The sequence below is a fragment of the Lichenostomus cassidix genome, chromosome 3, assembly GCF_008360975.1.
Source record: "Lichenostomus cassidix isolate B80296 chromosome 3, HeHo_3.0, whole genome shotgun sequence".
NCBI classification, from domain to species: Eukaryota; Metazoa; Chordata; class Aves; order Passeriformes; family Meliphagidae; genus Lichenostomus; species Lichenostomus cassidix.
The window spans coordinates 62240149-62254809 of NC_139483.1; the positions used below are offsets into that span (position 1 = coordinate 62240149).

The 14661-nt window shown below is 40.2% G+C and overlaps 1 long non-coding RNA gene across 1 annotated transcript; it reads left to right on the plus strand.

The window, feature by feature from the left end:
- Positions 1 to 7618: 7618 nt before the first annotated feature.
- LOC146439849 (uncharacterized) lies at positions 7619 to 9990 on the plus strand. Its single transcript, XR_014850931.1, has 2 exons — positions 7619 to 7859; positions 8879 to 9990. It is a non-coding gene; the product is annotated as an uncharacterized LOC146439849 (long non-coding RNA).
- Positions 9991 to 14661: the final 4671 nt, after the last annotated feature.

The window sequence follows — 14661 nt, forward strand, 5'->3', positions numbered from 1 at the left end:
ATGCTGTTGGCTTTCTGGACTGCTGTGCACAGTGCCAGCTCATGTTGAGATTCCCATAAAAAAGCATCCCCAAGTCCTTCTCCCCAGGGCTGATCTCAAGCCATTCTCCACCCAGCCTGTGTCGATATTTGGGTTTGCCCTGACCCAGGTGCAGGACCTTCATTCAGTAGACAGAGAATTAGGTATGGATGTTTCCTCCCTGAAGAAATTCCCTGAAATGTTAGACAAGATTATCCTGTCTCTTTTTTTGATCTTGGGTCTCATACTAAGGATGTTTAGGCACAAAATTCATGTTCTGAGCTCTACTCGGAAGTAGACGTTGTCTGTAACCACCTAGACATCTTGCTGCCCATGGCTGTGGTGCACTGAGCTTAGTGACTGAGTTGGTCTTTTCCAATCCTCTAGATAGTTCCTAGAATAGTTTGTGAGCATAGGAGCAGGATTTCCTTCCTTTATACTTTTCTCATGGTGCTCTAGGGTTTTTCAAAGTACACACTCTTTGTGTGTTTACATCATCTCTAGGATGAAGCTTAAGTCATAGTTGGTGCCTGAGGCGTTACCAAAATGTAAATAAAAATATAATCCTGACATTTCCTGGAAATCTCTTCTCAGTGTCTGAGAGCAAAAGTAATGCTCAATTCACTTTGTATCACAGCACAGCCTGATTCACACATGTCTTGACTAGCTCAGTTATTGTCATTGGGCCCGAATCTTTGAAAAGACCTGAGGTCTTCCCCCCCTACACCAAGCCCACCTCCAAGAAATGTGTTGCACATCATTAAAGGCTTAGCCAAAATAACAAAGTGTCGTGCATCTGGCCTTATCCGTGGACATCAGCAGATGAAAGCAGAGGAACGCCCCGACACCAGGCAACCTTCCCTGTGTGGGAGGATGCAAGTTGCCAAGGTTGCTCAGCACACACTGCGACAGGAAGAAATCTCAGCAAGTGCAGTGCTGCTGGCCCAGCCAAGCCCACAGAACACGAGCCATGAATTGAGATGCCAGCCAATGCTGCTTCCCTTTGATGTCATGCAAGACAGGAGACCTCAGCCACAGGTATGCAAACATGAAAGTCAAACGTTATCAATCACGAGGGAGCAGCTACCTCAGCAAACCAGGCAGAGTGTAGGTTTCCATTTAACTAAAACAAATACAATCTGAGAGAAAAGAAATAACTGCAGATGTACCTAAGTCATGCTGATATCCTCACTATGAAATATTGGAGAGAAAACACAGAAAGATTATAGATACACATTTGATCAAGATTAGTTATTACGACAAAGGAAAAGGAAGGGTATTTGGTTTTTTTCTTGTCTTTCTGTAAGTTTGTCTGACATTTTATTCATCATAGAAAGAAACACATTTTCTGAAAAGCTCCACGCATTTGCTCTGCAGATGTAGCTTTCATTTTTATTATCACTTCAGATGGGTTTCTCTGAATGCTTTTGTTATAAGCATTAAGACCTAGATCACATCACTACCCAGGGCTGGGAAATATGGATCTCTCTGGGGCATCCTGGATCTGCAATGTAGATGTGCAGGGTAAAGTGCAAAAGGTAAAGTGGGCTAAGGAGTGGGGACTGGAAGCAGGTTGGAAACCTTGACCTTTTCAAATCCATCTGCCTCAGCTGGCAGATCCACTACCCAGAATTATGCCACGCTTTAAACAGACATGCCACAGAGGCAGCATTTGTTTAGCTGACTTCTTGCCTTTACCCAGGCAGCACCTGTTCCAGGAAAGCTCTTCATTTCAGGCTTACCTATAACAGCTAATCATCTATGGGACTACTTATAATCCATCAAGTACTCTAAGTCTGTCAAAATCCTTCTGTGAGAGACAGTTCCACTCGACTCCTGTTTACACCAGTGTGTTTTTCTGAAAATGTGCATAGACTGTGACATGGTTATGAACGACAGTGACTTCAATGACTTGGCAGATCAAGCCCTGAGAACAAGTCCATTGGGCTACTCATGTCAATGGAGGAGTTAACTCAGAGTGAAGAAAAAGTATAACCTGTCCTCTATCTATTGAGTGTCTTCTCAAAAGCATAAGATTGTGATTAAAGTTTTATGTTAATGTTGAATTACTCTGAGCAGCTAGTGCTTTCAGCAATGCAATAACTGAAACAATAAACGTCATGTGCGTGATACAGAATATGTCCATGTGGTACTAAAAACAGCACTGCTTTTTCAGAAAAGAACCTTCACTAGAAGAATAACAATTTTCTCCATGTAAATTTTTATAGACTGCCTGTGTAGAAGCCTGAAAATAGGTGACAAGATATCTCATGATATATGTGAGAGCTGTCAGCTGGTACTTGGACCCCTATTCCTGCAGTTGTTATTATCCGGGGATTCTGTTCCTGCTTCACACCATCTTGTCTTGATGTAAGACTGCAGAGAAAAGCCAGATAGAGACTGAAACTACAATCAGAATTCTGCGGCATTCAGATCACATTAGCAGCTGTTTCAAATCACGGCAGCCCATCTACCCAGTGACACAGACCACAGAGAACATGAGAGTCTGGCTTTTTTCTCCTCACTGGTGCCCCATTGACAACTCAGTTGAATGCGAGGCTTCGTGCTTCCTTTCAAAGCCCTGAGTGAGACTGGCTTCAATTACCAAGTGCACTTCATACTGTGTGACTCCCACATCACTTACATCCTGTTGGAAGGATGGACTTGTCATCTTCAAGTAAATATTGCAAGTGCAGGAAACCAAGCCTCCCGAAGGACAGCCCGTGACCCTGGAGCTCACTCCTCGAAAGGCACAAAGGAGCAGGAACTGCTGTACCATGGCAAAAGGCAGCAAGATCTTCCACTTTGTCCCACTGCTGTGGCAGGGAATCGAGGAAAGAAACAGCTTCTCAGCTAAAGGGATAAGAAATGCACAGAAGCATGGGGAGCCATATGTTTTCCTAATAGGTAACTAGAGAGAGTGGTTAATAGAGCTTGCCCTGTGTTGTTAGGAGACAGTCACACACGAAAAAATAAAAGGCAGGGTTTTGTTGTGTCTGAGACTTGTTCAGCATTTCATGAGACCACACATATTATACATCACCAGTTCATCGGTGGTCAGGAGCATGTGCCTTCCTTCAGTTCTGCTTGCCTGGCTCCCTTACTTTGGATGATGGTGTTTCTTGTTCCCTTAATTCTCAGTAGTAATATGGAGTACATAATGTTCAGGTGCTATAAAATACTGATTTTAATTTTAGTGTGCAAACTAGGGGATTTCCTTTTAAAACTGTACTTTATAAAGGTGTCATTTTTTAAAAACACTTGTTTTCATCTCTTTTCATTATACTTGGTCATCTAAGTATATACTGGTGAACTACCCTAATAGATCATTAACATTATTTATGCTCTTGAAACCAGTTAAAAGTCCAAATGTCTTTATTTTACAAAGGAAACAGACTAATATTTATGATTTTGTAGGCTGTTATTTTAATACTTCTCATTATATCTTATTCTAAAGAGTAAGACTATTTATGTACTTTTTTTAAGAAAAACAATTGTATTTTTTAAACTGCATGTTTTCAAGGATAAAGCTTTTTGTGCACATGTATGAAAAGACCTCAAAACAGCAGAGATGTTTTGTCTGTAAAACAGCACAATCCTACAGCTGGCTCCATTTTAGAATACAGTGGAACAGGTACTACACAACTACACTGATCCTCTAAATGTAAGCAGCAGAGAAGAGCATGAGTAACTACAAAAGCTGTCTGGAGAGTGATGACCTCTTCACCCATTCCTTGCTGGTGTAAGTGTGATGGTTTTCCCCAGTTTCTGTGACAAACATCTAGGAAAACCCATCACCTGATGTTTTTAACTATGAATTGAAAAATGAGCTGATTGTATGTTTTTGTTCACATTTAAATATACAGTGAATTATGAGACATACCATTCCAGTTTGAGGTATTTGCATTCTAGTGAAAACATAAAATATTTCAACATACAAAAGAAAAAGCTAACTTTTTTTCCCCCACTCCTCTAAAATTGATAATATCTTCTGGGTCCCCTTTATTAATGACATAGTAAACGTATGTGACACTGAACAGCTTCTAAATGAAATGTAAAATATATAAAATCATAGAATATCTCAACTTGTAAGGGTCCCATAAGGATCCTTGAGTCTGACATAGTTGCATTGCGCCCAAGTATAAAGAAGCTTTACTACATAGTGAACCTTGTTTGCATGCTTAAGTACTAGCCACGACTTACCTTGTAGTTTAGGTGGGTAGCTGCTGCAACTGGTGACACCAAATGCCACAAAATTCTCCTTATCTTTGGAAAACTGAGCTTTTTTTAGTTGAAATATCTGGGACTCATTAATGAAGATTGTACAGGAACACATAAATCTAGCTTCCTTTAACCACACACAAAGGCAAATTGTTTTGTTACATAGCAATTGTCATTTCAGAATGAATTATGATTTAAGATGCATTATGCAATTTTTTTTTCATGTTGTGCCATTTGGTCTCTGATCTGTGAGGAGGCTCTGTGCTTTCTATGGAATCAATTAACCCTAAAGACCAGCCATAGTTCTAACCTCGTTCTTTAATGGAAACAACTAAATTTCTTCTTTAGTCACTTTTAAAGTAATGTGTGACTTGCCAGCTGGCCAGGATAGTATGATTTCCTCCATTTCTCCATCTTCATTGCTACATGAGATACCTGGATAGCTGGAGCACAGCACTTGACAGTAAATAATAGATGTAGGTCTGGAAAACAGCTAGAGGAAGCTTGAATTTCTGCCTCTGAACTCAATCAGACCAAAAACAAGAGAATATCCAAGGAACTACATAAAGCTGAAACTGAAAATCTCCAGCCCAAAGCAAAAAAACCAAAAAACCCCAAAAAAAACCCAAAAAACTAGACCAAACCAAACCAAACAAACTAAACCAACCCCCCCCCCAAAAAAAAAACAAACAAAAAGACCACCCAAAAAAAAAAAGAGTGGCTTCAAAGACTCTGTCAAAAAAATGTTCTCCATCAAGGACACCAAATGAAATTCTAACTAAGGGTGGTGGCTATATACTCCCATAGCTGTGGAGTTTGTAATACCCACATACTCACAGACAGACAGACAGACACACCAGTATCAGGTTATATGTTTTAACTAATCTGTTTCTGGTTTTAGAGTTCTCTTTTCTCATCCCTTAACTCTCCAATTTTTTAGCATGGGCATGTTTCCTGTCCTAGCAAACAGTATGTAAGAAGAACTTGTATATATTTTTTCTTAATTCCAACCATTGAATTTCCACAAGTTATTGCTAAAATACAATGAAACAAATAATAATAAAAAAGGATAAAAATCATCTTTGCCTCACAGCACATCTCCCATGCTCTTCTCCCTAAATCCAGGGGAAAACTATTAGTTTTGTGATTTTCTTGAGAGGGATAATATATGTGGTTGGCTTCAGAAGAAAGATGAAATACATTCCAAATCAGTGTCCATCCTAGCCAGCGATTTGCCAGCAGCCTGATACTTTCTGTGGTAGGCAGTTCCGGCCTGTGCACCTCATCTAATTGCCTTGATGACAGATTCATATTGGAAAAGAAAGGTGATCATTCAAGCAGATGGTTCATGCCACTAAGCCAAAGCCAAAAAAACTCCTCCACAGCCATCAGACTGGTGACTTTTAATCTCAGGGTTCAAGGACACTATAATTCTATAGCCCTCTTCACATCTGGAGGAAATGAGTCTTGTGTGCAGAGGAAAGCACCACATTATCCACATGTCACAGCCTGATCAGCTGATGGGCTGGCAACTATTGGGGGCTGTGGCAATGTCACTGCAACTCTTACTTCTGCATGTTTGCAGAAACATTCACTGTCAGCAAGTGAGAGTCTATGTTTTGTACTTCACCCACGTTGAGTAAATGCTCACTGTAGCTCATTCGTGATTTGCCAACTTTTTAAATGAAATTATTGGGTTTTTTATTTACTCTTAGGGATTGTTCTTTCTTGTCATTTATTTTAGAAATTCTTAAATATACAAATATTTAAATATTGTATAAGAATGTTTGTCCTCTAGATCGCTTGTGTGCCTTGTATCCAAGAGTTCATCCTCCTTAAACAGAGTTAAAGATATCACAGTGAGAGAAGATTTTTTATTTCAGAGGATAAAAATTAACTGTAACATCATAAACATATACCAGCATGAAACATGGCCAGAAAATGATGCCATGGATAGATTCAGTCAAATCCAACAAAGGTCATTACAGATGTGACTGAAATCACTTATGTCTTGCATATGTCATTTGCAGACCACAATTAAAAATTAGACTCTCAGTTTACAAGAAATGGAAGCTGGGAGTAAGGAATGCACCATGTGACTAGTACAATAATCTGAAAATAAATCCTTTGTGGTTTGGTAGTCCAAAACATGTTTTTTCATCTTATCTTAGTGTTTTGGGTTTGGGTTTTGTTCTGTTTGTTTGGTTTCTGTTGTTGGTGATGTTTTTTTGTTGCTGTTGTGGATCATCAAGATATGTTTATTCAGAATATTTTGTGGTTCCCATACCGCTGTTTTATTGACTTTTATTCCATTTATGTGAAAATATTGTTTAATTTATAAATGTTCTGGTTGATCAAATCTTTTCATTTCCATAATGACAGTGTTGCACACAGTTCAGTGGCAGAACAGAGAACAGAGTGGAGGTGTCATGCCTTTGAATCCACTCCTCTCTTCACTAGTCTGGTCTGAAGTGGAAAGAAAGAAGATGGTAACATCTCATTTGTGGATTCGTAAGACTCTTCCCAGCCCCTTCACCTTGTTTTTGGTCTCATCACAGGACAAAATACCCAAATCCACAGGCTGTTAATGTCAAGTCAAGTAAGGAGGGAGTTAATATCTGTGATAGGAAGAGTCAGCCTCAACTGTTAGTGGAACCACCTGGTACCTATTAAGGAGTAGTTATGAGAGACAGGTGAGAGATAAAGTAGGGAAGTTTTATAGTGTAGGAGAGAATGAGTTAGAGACAGCATTGGGCTAGTTGTGGGGATAGTAAGCAGAGCCAGGTGTTTGAAGTCATGGAGAGAGAGGAGATTTATAGGCTCCTTCAGTAGACAAAAGCCTCCTTTCTTCTTCCATCTGTAAGTAATGAGATACTGGTAGGGCCTAAACCAGCTGAAAGCTGTTTTACAGAAAATACCAAAGTAACGTGTGGTTGCTTGGACATTTGCTTGAGACTGAAGAAAGTATCATGGATTAATATGCACTTTATGTCGTTGCTGGTGTTCTAGGATTCATCTCATGCCCCTGTCCCCATTTGCTGTTTTCCTTTTGAGTGTTTCACTTTTAAAAAGTTTTAAGGAAGACCCCTGTGTTTCAAGAGGTATGGCAATTTTTAGGAGACAGATCTGGCCTAACAGGCTACTCATGAATACTTTTATTTTTGCAAAATACTCCTTACCTGAAAAAGATGATATGTTTCTCAGCTTCTATTAGAGAAAAACTGGGTATTATTAGTCATTATTCTCAGTTCTAGACTGTCTGTTTCTCCCCTCTCTGCCTACTATTTCCCAATTCAAAATCTATTTTGAAAAGTGTATAAATCATAGTGGATATCTACCTCTTATACAAAAAATTACTTTAAAATTTGTTTTTATTTCTGGTCCCAAATAATGTATTATTTTTATTTATAACACAGGCTGAAAAAAATTACGACTGAGTTATTTCTTAAAGGTCTTACTGAAGGAAAACAAGGATATGAAGCTTCTGCCAGGTTTCTTCTGGAGGTTCCATGCTAGCAGTAATGCCAGAGCTGCAGGTGAAAGGACAGAGCATTTCTACATACCCAGCTCTAACCCGCAGGATCGTCTTACCTGAGCCAGTCTTTGTTACTGAAGATTTGGTAAGAAGTGGCTGGCTCAGGATGAAGGTCCTTTTAGACGCCTGAGTTTTACCTGCTTGCCTTAGAGGGACAAAATGCAGGGCATTGTGGTGACTGCATTCAATTTAAATTATAAGACACAGCCTTGTAGTTCCTTTCTGGATTCTTCTTAGTCTTAGGGAATTGTCTTTGAGGTAATGATTAAAATGTATACTCCAAAACTGATGTGTTTTTCTCTACTCATTAATGCTGTGGCATAACATTGTTGTCAGATGCACTGCTTTCTTCTGTGGTCATTTGGCAACACTGACTGCCCAAACCACAAAACACAATAGTGGATGTGCTGGAGCACTTATCTTTTCCCATGATCCTTTGTCAAGCTATTGAATGCATACACCTTAGTGCCAGCAAAAATAGAATAATTTGGGGAATGGACTTTGTGACCTGATTTTTAAGGAAGAGGGAGGGGCAGGGCTCCGAAGATTAAATCTGCACTGTACAAGTGCCCTGGCTATTTTTCCATGCCCAATCAAAATACAAGGGTCTTCTGACAAATGATTTTTATTCAAATTTTTTGACTGCTGGGTGTTTCAGAGGAGGTCTGCTCAAGGACTCTAGGGACCCCATTCCTTCCCCTTCCATGCGCAATATTCCTGCAGCTGGTCAAACTTTTGTGTTTGGGGTTGGCTGAAATTATTTGGGCTCTAATTAACTGAACTAGGAGTAAATTAATTCAATGAAATTTTGGCAGTAGTTCTACATAATACTGGTTTAACAACTCACGTTAACTTAGGTGCTTTCCAAAGTGGAAAGTCTTAAGGGAGCCTGTGTTTACCTTTAGAGTGCTTCCAAAACGCCCTTGATTTCAGAACTCAGCTCTTTTTCAGTGGTTTGCAAACACAGCAGTGCATAAACTGGGCTACCAGTGACAAGGCTGAATGATGTACTTTCAGGAAATCCAATTATGCTGTCTATGCCTTGACAACTCCATGCTGCTACCACTACCTGTCTCATCAGCTTTCTCCCCCTGTCCTGCACAGAGCCCAAGGACTCAGCTGTGCCCTGCAAAGCTTCCTGTTTACAGCCGTGCATCCTCCGAAAACAGAACGCTCTCTGCTTCCCACATCCCAAAAGCCACAGACGGATCCCGTAACATCCTGTGCCTTTCCGTCGTCACAGCACTGCTTTTTCTGAGAACTGCCGTGAGAAGTTGCTCACAGGATTGTTAACAATTGGCCATCACCTTCTGGATGTGTCACACCATTGAGTACTCCGGACCGCTGGGCTTTGCAGACAAGGAAACAATATCAGCAGAACGTTTGCCCTTTGTTCCCTCTGGATATTGAGTTCAGTGTGTATCATAGCGGATAACATGCTTCCTACATGAAGAAACCCATGTTTTTCATTTGAGGCTGAATGTTATATCGCTCAAAGTGTACACAGACTCAGCTGGGACACCAGCTGTATCTCAGTACAGAATGGTCCTGGCAGCTGCATAGCTTATCTCCTCCATTTTTCTCCTTGTGGTTACAGCCAAGGTATGTGTGTTGTCTGTCTCCCACCTGCAACATAGTCTCCTCAAGGAGAAAAATGTCCAGTCTCCAGCTTTCTCCAAAGAGGACCCCAGATTAAGACTTTGTTCCTCTCATTTCTTCCTCTGCCCTCTGCCCGACAATGCACTCCAGTTGTCCTCAGTGGTTACTTAACAGCACTCAAGAGAGAACGACCATGAATGATGAATTGGAACATAAAGAGTGAAATCCTCCCTAGTGGGGAAAAATAAATTGAGTTCACGGATACCTTTGTTTGCTGACGGCTGCCTACACAGGCATACTTTGGGTCACTGAAAAAGATAAAATCATTAAAACTAAGCAAACTCTTTTTTTTAAGAGGTAAGTTATCTTCAGACTGTGGAGCCCAAACCTGACTGTAACCTGTACCCACTTTTAGTAAGAAGAAATCTGGTGCCATGAGAAGTGGCCTGTGCCACCTCCTGCAGCATTCTGTTCACAGAGATGGTCAGGGAACTGCTCTTGTCCTATCCCTGGTCCTGCATATGGAAGAATGTTGGGGTGTAAATGCCTCTGTGTGTGTGTGTGTGTGTTACACAAATCTCACAAATAAAGGTCAGAATTTTGCCTCAGGGTACAAACCTAGATTTGCCGTGTCGTATTAAGACTGCATGAAGTTTGGAATACATATTACTCCTGTTTAAAGATTACCTCTAATTAAGGTTTCCAAACATATTTTGGATTATAGATCACTCACAACCTTTCCATTGTTCTTGCAGTCAAAACAGCAGTAGCCACAGCAATGCACAACACATTATTAAAAGAAAAAACTAGTTTAAACTAAGTTCTATAATTGCATGTTACTAAGTAAAATGTATACTTTAGAAATTCTTTCCAACATATGAAATGATACAATAGAGGGTAGAACTTAACACGAAAAAGTTGCTATGATCCTCAAAGACTATTCCTACTGAAGAAAAAAGTATTTTCATACACGAGGATAGTTAAACGCTTGAAAAAAGACTGAATAACCCCTAAAACTACAGCTGAAAGCAAATTCTTCAATCTACAGTTTAAATTAATACAATAAAAAAGGAACTGCAAGTTAGCTAAAAACCTACTTTTCCTATTCCTCAAGTAAAGTCAGTAATGAAATCAAATAGTAAACAGATCTTCCTTCCTGCATGGACTCTCAAAACCAGGCAATGAATACAGAATTTATGTGAAATAGGGTTTTGGGAAAAGCTGTTGCCAAAACTCATTGACTCTACACACTTCTTAATTTTTCCCCATCCAGCTGGAATACACATATGACATTCTGACTAAGGAATTATTTACACACATGCATAATGTCAAACAAAGACAAATCTAAAGGAACAATGCAATAACCTCAGCATTTTAATGCAGTGTTCTTAGTGCATGTATGTAATAACTCTGTAGGCACAGAAATAGAAAATGCTCTTTAAAACCTCATTTAGTTGATTGTTGGAGTGCTGGCAAACTATCACAGAACTATAGGATAGCTGGAATTGGAGCAGACATTTAAAGGTCATCTAGTCCAGTGGCCTTGCCTTAGGCAGGAGCATCTTCAACTAGACCAGGTTGCTCAGGGCTCCATCTAAACTGACCTTCAGTGTTTCCAGGGACAGTGACTCAGGGCAACCTATTCCAGTGTTTTGCCACCCTTATTGTAAAAAACTTCTTGCTTATATGCAGTCTGAATCTACTTTCTCGTAGTTTAACACCATTACCACTCATCCTATCCCAACAGGCCCTGCTACAAAGCTTTTCCCCATCTTTTTCATAAGTCCCTTTTAAGTACTAAAAGTCCACAATAAGTTCTTCCCAGAATCTTCTCCAGGCTGAACAACTCCAGCTCTTTCAGCCTGTCTTTATAGCAGAGCTGCTCCAACCCTCTGATAATGTTTGGATTTTCTGCAAAAGTTCTATGCCTTTCCTCAGCACCTGAGTACTCCTGGTGGGGTCTCGTCAGAGACAAGCAGAGGAGGAGAATCATATTCCTCAGCCTGTTTGGTCACAGTTCTTTTGATGCAGCCCAGGAGAAGGCTGACCTTCTGGGTTGCAAGAGCACATTGGTGCCTCATGTCCAGCTTTTCATCCACCAGTAACACCAAGTCCTTCTCGGCAGGTTTGCTCTAAATCCCTTCACCCCCCAGTCTGAATTGACATGAGGGGTTGCCCTGACCCAATTGCAGGACCCTGTACTTGGCCTTGTTGAACCTCATGATGTTCCTATGGACCCACTGCTCAAGCTGGTCCAGGTCCTTCTGGGTGTCATCTCACCCCTTAGGCATGTCAGCTGCACCACTCAGCCTGGTTCATTTAAAAACTTGCTGATGGTGCAGTCGATCCTTTCATCTATTGTCATTGATGAAAATATTGAACAGTGGTGATCCCAATATGGATCCCTGAGGGAAACCACTTGTCACCAATGTACATCACTACACTCTGGATGAAATTGCCCAAACTGTCCAACCAAGTCCTCATCCACCAATTCCTCATCCACCAGATAGTCCATCCATCAAATACACATCTCTCCAGTTTATATAGTAGGATGCTGTGGGGGACCAGGTCAAAGAAATCCAGAGACATGCCATCCATAGCTATGAAGCTGCTATCAAGGAATAGATTTAGTGTCACATTGCTTGGTTGATATCAGGTCTTAGATATTACCACTGCCAAGGCAGGGCCTATTTTCCAAGAATGATTTTGAATGCTAATGTTTCTTTTTACTTGGAGTGAATTTTAGATATCAGGTGAGTATTCTGCTTTACAACAGCAAATTTGACAAACTATGTGGCTGAGATATATATATATATTTTTTTTTCTCTGTGAGACTGCTATGAGATTTCCTTTAATTGGCTGGTATTGTCTTGTTGCTAGATCACAGTAATAGCAAAGGTGACTCAAGTTCCCTGTGAATTTTTCTGTGACAGAGTACCCTAGGTAATTCAGGAAAAGTCCAACCCAACCGCATCCCACAGCTATTGTGTGATTGTCATTGAGTCAACAAAAGGGTTGACCCTGAGTGGAAATTACAAGAGGCCAAGATAAACTTATCAGTCTCAATAACCTTCACACTTTTTTTCTTCCTTCCTTCTATATCAACTCAGGCTAGTTTCACTCTGTGGCAGCACAGATGCCTTGTGAGCCATGACCTTCCTTTCCCTTTTTAAATCTCATTAATGTATTTCTTCCTCCATCCAAAACTTTACGGATTCTATGAAACTTGCTACCACAAGCTCTCAGAGAGGCCTCACTGCATTTTGGATTTATAAAGGCTAGCACAGATACCTGCAGGACTACAAGATGGTGCAGAATGGCACCTTGTAAGGCTTGTCACCTCTCAGAAATAAAAGCTTGGAAGAGACCCACAGTCTCAGTCTTAGTGCCATGGGTCAGGCTCTAGGTTAAGGCAGATTACTTTACCTTTGCCACTCCAGATCTCAGGTACTGTCCTCTGAGGTGTAAAAGACTGCTTAGCTGCTCTAACATCTGCTCTACCCTTTTCTGTGATCCTCTCTTGTCTTGTGAGCCCTCAGGCCACTTCAAAATCTTAACCATTGCCATAGACAGTAACTATTTCCAGGCTTCAGCCACTATCTTATTTCTCAGTGAAAACAAAAGAGAATATTTGCAAGCCCAAACTAACAGTTCATAAGAACCATGCCAGTTTCAGCAGCTTGGCCTGAGGTTAGGGCTCTAAGTAAATTTAGCTGTATTTACTCATGTTCTGGGATAACTACACTACACCACAGCTGCTGGTCTTCCTAAATCAGATCAGTGCCAATTGCCTCACTCCTTTACTGATGATACAAATACTTCAACAGGTAAATTTAACATCAGCTATGAAACTATTTGGGTTTGAATTATCCAAGGACTTCATGGATGATCCATTAGCACATACCACAGACTGTTCACTGTATTCACTATGTAAAGAAAACAAATTCCCTGAAATAGGACAATGAGTTTTGTAGTTTTCAGTAACAAAAAATATGTTCAAGAGGGCCCTTTAACAAACAAAAAAAAAAAAAGTAGAAATGGAGTTACAGATGGCTCTACCCACCCTTTTCCCTTTCAGCTGACGGTTCAAGCTCCACACCAGGAACCAGGCATGTGCCCAGGACTAACTGTGCTCTGTGCAGCTCTGCCCTTGGTAGAGGTGCTGTCTTTGGGGAATGACTGTCAGATTAAGGTCATGTCTGCACATCTCTGGTATTTGCCTCTGTGTCACTTTTATTTAAAGAATATGGAAATGAATGCCAACATCCAGATTGCATTTTCTCTATCTCTGCTAAAGAGTTTAAAACTGTATTTTTGAACTTTCTGACTGCTACATTTACCACAGTGATATGCTAATCAACAGTATTAAAGACAATGTTTCGTTGAAATTTCTGGACATCTAATGCATCATATTCATGACATTTGAGAACTAAGTGATTAAATAGGCAACAATCTCTACAATATAGATAACCCCACTGTTTCTTATGAATTAACCTTTTTCTAATGAAGTTAGTGATGAATTTATCAAAGTGGTTGGACTCAATGATCTCAGAGGTATTTTCCAATGCAAACGGTTATATGATTCTATGAATACAGGTTTGTCTCCTCTAGTGCAGTCCTTTTTCCCACACCACAACACAGATCATGGCAACTCATTTCTGGAAACTTTTCCTGCTTTTCTGACAGTGGAAAACACTGCTACCATCTACACTGATTTCTATTAAATTCCCTCCTCCATAGATAACAGTGAGACCTACACTTCAAATACAAGTGTCATAACCATATTTTTAAAGTATTTTTCTCCTCATTTAAGGCTGCTTTACTGCAGATTCACTAGGCAGGACAGGATATGAATTGGGCCTTTTATGGTTGGGTTTTTTTTCTTTTTTTTTGTTTGGGTTTTTTTTCTTTTTTGTTTTTTTTTTGGGGTTTTTTGGGGTTTTTTGGGGTTTCCAGCATCTCCTCAGTTCCTCTCAAGATACATGCAGTATTTACAAGTCTTGTATTTTACTGGAGTAAGTTACATCCTATTGACAGCCTATTGTCCTTGCTCCTTGTCAATGGACACTGGTAATTTATTCATTCTTTCTCTTTCTGTACCTGAGGCAATATTAGCTGACAACTGTGCTAGATGGCTCATAAAAATTCCATTACAGCAGCTCCCAAGGTGGAGGAGTCTCCATGAGGCATTTGTCTACAGACTACCTGACATCAGAGACTATGACTAGGGAGACAAAAAATGCCCCCAGTGTGAAAGCAGATGAAAAAAATCTTGTCCTCAACTTTTT